The sequence below is a fragment of the Trichechus manatus genome, unplaced genomic scaffold (assembly GCF_000243295.1).
Source record: "Trichechus manatus latirostris isolate Lorelei unplaced genomic scaffold, TriManLat1.0 scaffold00168, whole genome shotgun sequence".
Classification (NCBI taxonomy): domain Eukaryota; kingdom Metazoa; phylum Chordata; class Mammalia; order Sirenia; family Trichechidae; genus Trichechus; species Trichechus manatus.
Genome location: NW_004444104.1, coordinates 5187583 through 5198277, shown reverse-complemented (window position 1 = coordinate 5198277; position 10695 = coordinate 5187583). Strand labels below are relative to the sequence as shown.

At 38.9% G+C, this 10695-nt stretch overlaps 1 pseudogene; it reads right to left on the bottom strand.

The window, feature by feature from the left end:
• Positions 1 to 8785: 8785 nt before the first annotated feature.
• LOC111822378 (mitochondrial inner membrane protease subunit 1 pseudogene) lies at positions 8786 to 9330 on the bottom strand (annotated as a pseudogene).
• Positions 9331 to 10695: the final 1365 nt, after the last annotated feature.

Genomic DNA, 10695 nt, shown 5'->3' with positions numbered 1-10695 from the left:
ATTTTGTTTTATAGTCTATTTTATCCGAGATTAGTATTGCCACTCCTGCTCTTTTTTGGTAGTTATTTCCTTGATATATTTTTTTCCAACCTTTGATTTTTAATAAATTTGTCTTTCTTTCTAAGGTGTGTCTCTTGTAGACAGTATTTTGATGGATCCTGTTTTTTTATCCATTCTGTCACTCTCTGTCTCTTTATGGGTGCATTTATGCCATTTACATTCAGTGTAATTATTGATAGGTGTGAATTTATTGCTGTCATTTTGTAGCGCTTTTTTTTGTGGTGCTGAAGTTTTCTTTGTTCCTCTTACTCTCCTGTGCTGAATTCCTTTTGTTTGTGGATTTTTTTTCATTTATTTTGTTTTTGTAGGTTTTGTTTTTACTGAAACTTTATGTTTTTCCTCTTTATGTTGATAAGTAGGTTTGTTAACTTTCTTTGTGGTTACTGTGAAATTTACCCTTATCTATCTATGTTTGAAGCTATCTATTATTACTTGGTATTACCTTGCCTTCCTTTCCATTAGAAGGTTCTATACATACACCGTTTATTCCCTCTTTTATTGTTCTGATGTTGTTGTCATGTACAGATTAATTGCTCTGATTTTCTGTTGTATTTCTTTTGGTTTTGGATATTCCTTGAGAGTTCATTTCCTAGATTGGTATCTGCCTGGTACAATCCTGTATCCTAGATTCAGCTTGGGAGCTGATGTTGTTTGTGCTCAGATCGAAGGACTTCCTTTAGTAATTCTTGTAAGTTTGGTTTGGTTTTTACATATTCCCTTAATTTCTGTTTATCTGGAAACGTCCTAATTTCACCATCATATTTGAATGAGAGTTTTGCAGGATATAGTGTTCTTGGCCGGCAATTTTTTTCTTTCAAGGTTTTATACATGTCATTCCATTGCCTTCTTGCCTGCATGGTTTCTGCTGAATAATCTGAGCTTAGTCTTATTGTTCCTCCTCTGTATGTGACTTTTTGTTTTTCTTGAGCTGCTCTCAGGATTCTTTGCTTGTCTTTGGTTTTGGCGAGGGTGATTATGATATGCCTTGTTCATTTTCTTTTGGGATCTATTCTTTATTGGGTTCATTGAGCTTCTTGGATGGTCAGCTTTTCATCTTTCATGATATTGGAGAAGTTTTCTGTCAGCAGTTTTTCAGTGATCCTCTCTGTGTTTTCTGTTTTCTCCCCCTGTTCTGGAACTCCTATCACTCACGAATTTTTGCTTTTGATTGTATCCCATATAATTCTCAGGGTCTCTTCATTTTTCTTTGTTGTTTTTTCTGATTTTTCCACAAACAGAGTTGTATCCAAGTGTTTGTCTTCAATTTTGCTGATCCTGTCTTCCACTGTTTCAAACCTGCTCCTCAGCCCTTCTATGACACTGTCCATTTCTGAAATCTTGTTGTTTATCTTTTAGATTTCTAATTGTTGTTTTGTATGATTTCTAGTTGTGAATTTATTTTGGCATTTTGTTTCTGCATTATTTTCCTGAATTCTTGCATTTTTTTGTCTGTATTTTCCATGAATTTGTTTGCCTTTTCCATATGTTTGTCTATTTTTCCCCCAGTTTTGTCTGCTTTTTGCTTCAGCTCTTGGACAGCTCTTAATATTAGCGATTTGAATTCCCTATCAGGTAGTTATAGTGCCTTTTCTTCTACTGGAAAGTCATCTGGTGTTTTATTTTGGACGCCTACTGGCCCCATCCTGTCCTGTTTTTGTAAATATTTTGATATTGTCTGCTGTCTTTGGGGCATTCAGTAGTTATTTTCCTTGTTTATTGATTTTAGATTTGTTTGTTTCATCCTGCTTTTTTGTTTTATTTGGCTGTGTCTCAGCAGGCGGGCTGTGTGTTCTTTGTTGTTTGCTCATCTGTGGGCACTATGCTTTTTGCTTCCTTCTCCAATTGGCAGGGTCAATTGCTTAGATATGGTACAGTAGAGCAGGTTTAGCTGAAGAGGAGTTGCTGGGATGGGTTGTTTATGGCACTTACTACGGCCACCAGTGCGGGCCAGTAAACAGTGCAGGGCAGGTTCTGGTAGGCTGTGCCTTGGCTGCTTGGTGGTGTGATGTTCAGTGCAGCATGCAGGTAGGCAGGACGGAGGGTGGAGATTGTGATGTGTGTAGCTAAGATGGGTATGGGAGAGAGGAGAGAGGAATGGGAGCCAAAAACATACAAACAAACAAAAAAGAGTGCTAGGGGAGCTTGCCATTGGAGTGGAGAGATGAGAGACTATGAAATGGAGAAAAACAAAAAGGAGAAGAAGAAAAAAAAGAAAAGAAAAGAAAAAATGAATAAATAAAAATTAGAAAGAAAAGAAAAGCTCCTCTGGATCCCACCAGTGCAGCTGCAAGGTCTGGGGAAGTTGCTTCCAGGCTGTGAAGTACAACCTGGCTAGAAGGGGTAGAGATGTCACTCAGTGCCAAGTATTCAGGGGACAGGAAGAGAAGGAAAGTATAGGGAGATGAGAAACTGAGTAATGAAAAAAGACAAAAAGGGAAAAGAAAAGAAAACAAACAAATTAAAAAAAAATCAAGAAAACCCCCCAAAAATCAGAAAAAAAAAAAAAAGAAATGCTCTCAGGGATCCCTCTGTGCATCTGCGCAAACTGAGGGGGTAGGTCTCAAGCCATGCCATACTGACCAGCTAGAATGGGCTCTCAGTTTGAGAAAAGAAAAAGAAAGTAAACAAACAAACAATTCAAAACAAACAAAAAAGCATTGGGATCCCAGCAGAGTGTCAGCATGGGCTGGGAAGCAGTTTCACATTCGAGCAGCATTTCACAGCCTTTTAGGAAGAAGCAAGGATGGTGCACGAAGCCAAGTATTTGAGAGAAAGGAGGGGGAGGTGGTGAGAGGTAAAGAAGAAATCTATAGAAGAGGAAAAAAGCAACACCAGCAGCTAACAAATGGCACTTAGGGAGCTGGCCAGTGCAGGCGGGTGGAATCCAAGCGACACCAGGGTGAGGTTGGTGCTTCCCAGCCAAGAGCCTGTGGCTGCAGGAAACAGAGGAGGCCAAGTGAGAGTGAAGAAGGTTGGGGTGTGGGAAAGTGTATATCGCTGGTTACTTGTTGTTCTGTCTCCTGATGGAAGCTCAATGAAGCTGCTTTCTCGTACCCCCTGTTTGCTGATCTCTGACAGGAGTCCAAGATGACAGATCCATGCTGGGTTAGCTGATAGGGCACCCCTGCATGTATCTCTCCTCACTCTCTGTTCTCTGACAGTTTCTTATTCCATTCGGTGCTTGGCTGAGTTCTTTATCTCTTCATTTGATGCTTAGGGTTTCAGGATTGCCGTTTTCTCTATTTGGCTTAGTTTTTTGGATCTTTGCTGTAGAGGCACAGCGTGGTGCTTCTGCCTATAGCGCCATGTTGCCCAGAAGTTAGAAAACAATTCTGTTCACAATAGCATCAAAAGAATAAACTCCTTAGGAATCAATTTAGAAAAAGAAATGCAAGACTTGTACGCTTACAATTATAAAACATTGCTGAAGGAAATTAAAGAAGACCTAAATACAGGCAGTCCTTGGGTTATGAATAAGTTCCATTCCTAAGTGTGTCTTTAAGTCACATTTGTAGGTAAGTCAGGATAGGTGCATATGGTTCTTAATTAGCCTCACTTTAGTGCAAGAAAAGACTCAAAGTCTTTTCAATGCTTTGTAAAGCTGCACGCGCAGCAAACGAAGGTAATTGTGATGAATTTGTTGCGAGTAAGGGTTCCTATCATTTCAAAGTGAGGGCAAATTTACCTAACAGTAAAGGGCAATTGTGAGTTGTTTGTAAGTCAGACATTCTTAACCCGGGGACTTACTGTAAGTGGAAAAATATCCTATGTTCATGGATTGAAAGACTTAATATTGTTAAAATTGCAAAACTTCCTGAACAAATCTTCCTGGCAAAACCTATCAAAATCTTTGCCAGCTTTTTTTTTTTTTTTTATAAATAGACAATTGAATCTTAAAATTCATATGGAAATGCAAAGGACCCAGAATAGCCTAATAATCTTGAAAAAGAAGAATAAAGTTAGAGGACTCATACTTCCCTATTTTAAAACTTAATAAAAAACTACAGTAATCAAGACAGTGGTACTGGCATAAGGATAGACATCTACATCAATGTAGTAGACTTGAGAGTCTACAAATAAGCCCTTCCATTTAAGGTCGATTGAGTTTTGACAAAAGTACTAAGAAAATGCAATGGGAAATGAGAAGTCGTTTTTAAAATGGTGCTGGGACAATTGGACATGCACATGCAAAAAGGTAAATTTGGATTCCAACATCCCACCATACATGAAAATTAACTCAAAATGAAGCAAAGATCTAAATGTAAAAGTTGAAATTGTAAAGTTTCGAAGAAAATATAGGAGCAAACTTTTATGATCTTGGATTAGGTAATGAGAGAAACGACACCAAAAGCACAACAATAAATGAAAAACATATAAATCACACTTCAACAAAATTAAAAACATTTGCATTCCAAATAACACTATCAAAAAAGTGAAAACACAAGCCACAGAATGGGAGAAAGTATTTTCAAATCATATATCCAACAAGGGACTTGTATTCAAAACACATAAAGAACTGTTACAACTCAATAATAAAAGACAACCCAATTAAAAAATGGACAAATTATTTGAATAGACATTTCTAAAAAGAAGATATACAAATGGCTGATAAGCATAGGAAAGGATGTTCAATATTATTAGTAATTAAGAAAATGCAAATCAAAACCACAATGAAATACCACTTTACATCCACCATATAGCTACAATAAGAAGACAGATGTTATAGATTGAATTGTATCCCCCTAAAACTTATATTGAAATCCTAACTCCCATACCTGTAAATATGACCCTGTTTTGAAATAAGATTTTTCTTTTGTCTTGTTATTGGGGTCAAACCAGAGTAGGGTAGCTCCTAAACCTAATTACTTCTGAGTTATAAAAAGAGCAGAATAGACACACAGCAGGGAGAGGAAGATAGCGGAAAGAGACAGATGCATCTACAAGCCCAGAAACGCCAAGGATGGCTGGCAGCTACTAGAAGCTGAAGTAGACAAGGAAGGACCTCCCCTTACAGCCACACCCTGAATCCAGACTTCTGAGCTGTGAGAAAATAAATTTCTGTTCTTCAAAGTCACTCACTTGTGGTATTTGTGTTACAGCAGCACTAGGTAACTAAGACAACAGGCAGTAACAGTTGTTGGAAAAGATGTGGAGAAAATGGAGCCCTCATACACTGCTGATGAGAATATAAAATGGTGCAGCCATTATGGAAAATAGTTTGGCAGTTCCTCAAAAGTTAAATAGAGTTACCATATGACCCAGGAAGTCCACTCCTAGGTTCTGCCCAGGAGAATTTAAAACACATGTTCACAGAAAGACTTTGATGTCAATGTTCAGAGCATCATTATTCACAGTAGCCAAAAAGTGGAAACAATCCAAATGTTCATCAATTGGTAACTAGGTAAACTAAATGTAATATGTTCATATAGTAGAATACTATTTGATAATGAAAAGGAAAGAAATACTGATACATGCTACAACATAGATAAACCTCAAAACATTATGAACAGCAAAAGAAGCTAGACACAAAAGAACACATATTGCATGACTCTATTTATATAAAATGTCCTGAGTAGGCAAACTCATAGAGACAGAAAGTAGATTAATGGTTGCCTGTGCTGGTTAATTTTATCTGTGAACTTGGCTAGGCTATGGTTCCCAGTGGTTTGATCAAACATTCATCTAGTTGCTGTTTCATAATGTGTTGTTTTAGTTGCCATGAAGTCAATTCCAACTCACAGTGACCGCATGCGTGCAGAGTAGAACTGCTCCATAGGGTTTTCCCTGGGTGGTGAAAATGGTTCACATGCTTGGCTACTAACCAAAAGGTTGGCAGTTCCAGTCCACCCACAGGTGCCTCAGAAGAAAAGCCTGGCAATCTACTTCCAAAAAATCAGCCATTGAAAACCTACAGAGCACAGCTCTACTCTGATACACTTGGGGTCACCATGAGTTCCATAATGTAACGTAATGTAAATTATAATGTAATTAATTTCCATAATGCAATCTAATGTAATGTAGTCATTCAATCAGTTGAAAAGGAAGTTTCCCTAGGGTGTGTTCTGCCTCCAGAATATAAATATTTTGATAGAACTTTACTCTGCATTTTTCCCGTCCCCTGACCTATGTCTCTTGGGATGCAAGCCAGCAGGAGTCTCCAGCCTATTACCTGTCCTACAGGTTTTGGACTTGCCACCCTCCCATAGTTGTATGAGGCAGTTTCTTGAAATAAATTTCTCTCTCTCTGATACATATGTCAGAGAGAAACAGAAACTGATGTAAGTAGATACATAGACAGATGTAGACGAAGATTGTAGATACAGATATATGACATTTCCTAATGCTAGGGAGAGGGGAGGAGAATGAGGATTAACTGCTAATGGGCATGAGATTTCTTTTTGGGATGATGGAAACTCTAAAATTAGATTGTGGTGATGGCTGCACAATGAGTTACTTTTATGTTATGTAAATCATATCTCAACAAAGTTGATAAAAAACACAACAAACACTGTTTCTCATCCTGGGAGGCCTCTACTCTGAGTGACTGTGGGACATAATACCAGGGTAACAATACACCCTCTGGTACCTAGAGTCCAAGTGGCTGTTATGATAATGTTGTTGTTAGTTGCCGTGGAGTTAGCTCCAACTCATAGCAAATTTATGCATAAAAAATGAAACATTGCCCTGTCCTGCACCATCCTCACAATCTTTGCTGTGCTTGAGTCCATTGCAGTATTATTCTTCTTTTTCCTCAAACGCTTTGATTATTTTTTATGAAAAGCTTAGAAGAAGAGGTATTATGGATTTTTAGCAGTACATCTCTTATCTACATTTCAAAGGAAATGATTTCCTATTCTATAATTTTGGGTGAGTGGCATTTTATTTTAATGACCAGAGAATTGTGTCTTCAGTCCTCATCTGAAGAATTTAAGGATTTTGCTATTAAGGGCTACAGAGTAGGGAAGTGGGAAGGACTTTGGCTCAGGGGTCTGGAAACTGCCATTGACCAGGAGTGTGACCATAGGCAAACTTGCTTTTCTCCACTGTTCTCCCGGTTTTCTAGCTGGAACTTTGGGGGTTTGGTTCTCCAAAGTTCCTTTTAGCTTCTTCACCATGCCTGTAGGCAGGCCTCTTCCTCGGCTCCTCGGCCCCTCAGCCTGGCCTCTGCCCTGCTTGGGAAAGTGTTACAAAGCTCTTTAGCTCCACCAGTAAGCACCTGGAGGCACCCCACTCCTCCAGGAAGCCTCCTGCCCGAAGGCATTAGCTCTCATTCCATGGGTCAACACATCCACTGTATCCGCCTTGCTCCGTGGGCCAAGAAGCCCACCTCGACATCTCATGCCAGTCTCCTTGTTCTGCTCTTGCTATTTCTCTGCCACTGGACTCTGCTGCTGCTTGCTGCTGCCATGACATTTCTTGCTGTCTTCAGTGTTACAGCTCTCTCTGTCTCCTGGGTCTAGGAGGTTCTCAGCGCAGGGACCCTGGGTCCAAAGGACATGCTTTACTCCTGGCTCTTCTTGATGTTAGTGAGGTTCCCTCTCTCCATTTCTGGGATTGGATCCCTTTAAACCTAGCTGAGTTGCAAAACTGAACAATTCCCTCATTGAGCTTCCATACAATTTATTTGCATACCCCACCGCTGCAAGGGTTCCATGTGCATTCTTTGCATTATTTACAGGCTGTCCAATCCCCTTGGTGGGCCACAAGCACCTTATTTGCATATTTACACCCAATCATTTTGTAGGAGTCATAAGACCATGGCTAGAAGGGCCATATTATAGTAATTCATTATACCACAATATAGAACTATTCCATCACCACAAATTTCTAATATTAGTTGCTGACAAGTTGAATCAGACTTATGGTGATCCCATTTGTGTCAGTCAGTGTAGAACTGTGCTCCATAGAGTTTTTATTTTTATTTATTTATTTATTGTACTTTAGGTGAAGGTTTACAGAACAAATATTTTCTCATTAAACAGTCAGTACACATTGTTTTATGACATTGGAGGACCCTTTTTATTTTTGGTGAAAATATACAGAGCCAAAGATATACCATTTCAAAAATTTCTACATGTACAATTCAGTTACGTCGATTATGTTCTTCCAGTTGTGCTGCTATTCTCACTTTAGATGAAGGTTTATAGAACAAAACAGTTTCTTATTAAACAGTTAGTATGCATATTGCCCTATCCATAGAGTTTTTAATGGCTGACTTTTTGAAAGTAGATTGCCAGGCCTTTCCTTTGTCATGCCTCAGGATGGACTCAAACCTCCCATTAGCAGTGGAGCACGTTAACCGTTTATACCACCTAGGTACTCCACAAAGCTCTACTACTCCTTTGAAGTCACACTCACCCTTCTGCTCCCATCATCGCTGGCACTCACTAATCTGTTCTCTACAATTTGTCATATCAAGAATGTTACATCACTAGAATCATACAGTAGATCAACTTTTTTTTCTACTCATATAATGCCCTTGAGAGCCACACAAGTTGTTGAGTTTATCAATAATTTCTTTTTATTGCTAGTAGTATTTCATGGTATGGATGGATGTAGCACAGTTTGTTTAATCATTCACTTACTGAAGGACATTTTGGTTGTTTCCAGCTTTGGGCTGTTTTATTAGCACTGCCTTTTATTTATTTTTTTTGAACAGCAAATCGTTTATTGGTGAATACATGGTCAGTGACAATAATTCACTTAAACAGGAGATAATAAGTCAAAAGAATAAATGCTTGCTAATCATCAGAAAATCTGTGGCCATTGGGGTTGTCATGTAGGGATCCAAAATCACTCAAAGGCCAAATCTTAAAGAAGATACGTCCTCTTATTAATCCATATGGAATAGGTCCATAGTACCTGGAATCTGTAGAATTCTGTAGATTATCACCTTCTAACCAAACATGACCCATTGGCACCTTTGGATACCATAAAAATGCTGACTAAGATTTTCTGCAAAGACAATATCTGAATTTTGAATTGTAGGCTCTATTGATGGTCCAGAACATATGACAACACCACCAACGTATTCAAATGTACAATGAACTATACAGCCATACTGAATAGTATAGCCAATAAGTCGAAAGGTTTTTCCCAGAACACCACAAACCATAGTTCTACGTAGAGTCTGCCACCATTGGCCATAGGTCTGTTCTACAATACATTCAGTTTGTAAGGTAGTTGCAAGGCCTCCAGAAAAAAACATCTAAAGCATGTCTCAAAACATATGTGGGAGATCCATGGTCTCAGGATTCCTCTGGCACCAAAGAAGCCAGATCGACTAGCACTGCCTTTTAATTATTAAAGAAGGCAAGTCTTTAACGTGTTTGAAACCCAGGAATCCAAAATGAGAAACTGCTACAATCATATGGAAGGAGAAATAAGCCTTGTTCTAATTGAATGAGAAAAGACCACCCAGTTGACAGGAAGCTGGGACAAAATTAAGCCCTCCAATGCCAGAACCTCTCCTTCCTCAGTACAATGCATGCCCTTCTACACCATCACTCTCAATACAAACCAGAGACATGAAAATGAAAAAGATATACATGAACCTTTCTCTATAAAAAAAACCTCAGCCTGTGACGTGTTTATTCATTAACCTTTAATTAAGCAACGCATTATGTGCTTCCTTGAGAGTGGGACCTGTTCCTGAGATGGGAACAAAGTCCAAGCCTTTAGGGAAGTTACACATTCTCCCAGGAGTCAGAAACTAAACAAGAAACTGGAGGATTATTCAACTGTAATTTTCATGTGTGCCCATGAAGGATGAGATGAGGCCATGAGAACATCAATAGCAGGATCGTTGATCTGGGAGATCAGGAAAGACTTCCCTTTGTCGGTAGCATCAAACTAAAGAATTAAGTAAGAGAACAGCACAGGGACGTATGTATTCAACATATTTTGAATTGTCACTTGATTTATATGATTATGGGGCTCTGGTGGCACAGTGGTTAAGAGCTCAGCTGCTAACTAAAAGGTTGGCAGTTTGAATCTACCAGCTGCTCCTTGGAAGCCCTATGGGGCAGCTCTACTCTGTCCTATAGGGTCTCTATGAGTCAGAGTCGACTAGACGGTAACGGTTTTTTTTTTTTGATTGTTTGTTTGTTTTTATGATTATGCCCCTACTCTTCAGAGGCCTTCATTTTATCAGGGAATACAAAATTGTGAATGAATTGTTTTGACTCAATGATATATAAAAAACCGAAAAACCAAACCAGTTGCCGTCGAGTAGATTCCAACTCATAGTGACCCTGTAGGACAGAGCAGAACCGCCCCGCAGGGTTTCCAAGGAGCGCCTGGTGGATTCAAACTGCCAACCTTTTGGTTAGCAGCCAAAGCTCTTAACCACTACGCCACCAGTGTTTCCCAATGATATATAGTCTAGGAAAAAGACCTACAAATTTCCCTGGCTACATAGTACAGGTAGATTTTTTGGAAAGAATTTGCTATAAGTAATAAATGTTGACTTTTTCAGTTTTAGTAATTGTCTTAGTTATCTAGTGCTTCTATATCATTGTTATGCTCGAAATATCACAAGTTGGTGGCTTTAACAAACAGAAATTTATTTTCTCACAGTTTAGGAGGCTAGAAGTCCAAATTCAAAGCGCCGGCTCTAGGAGAAGGCTTTCTCTC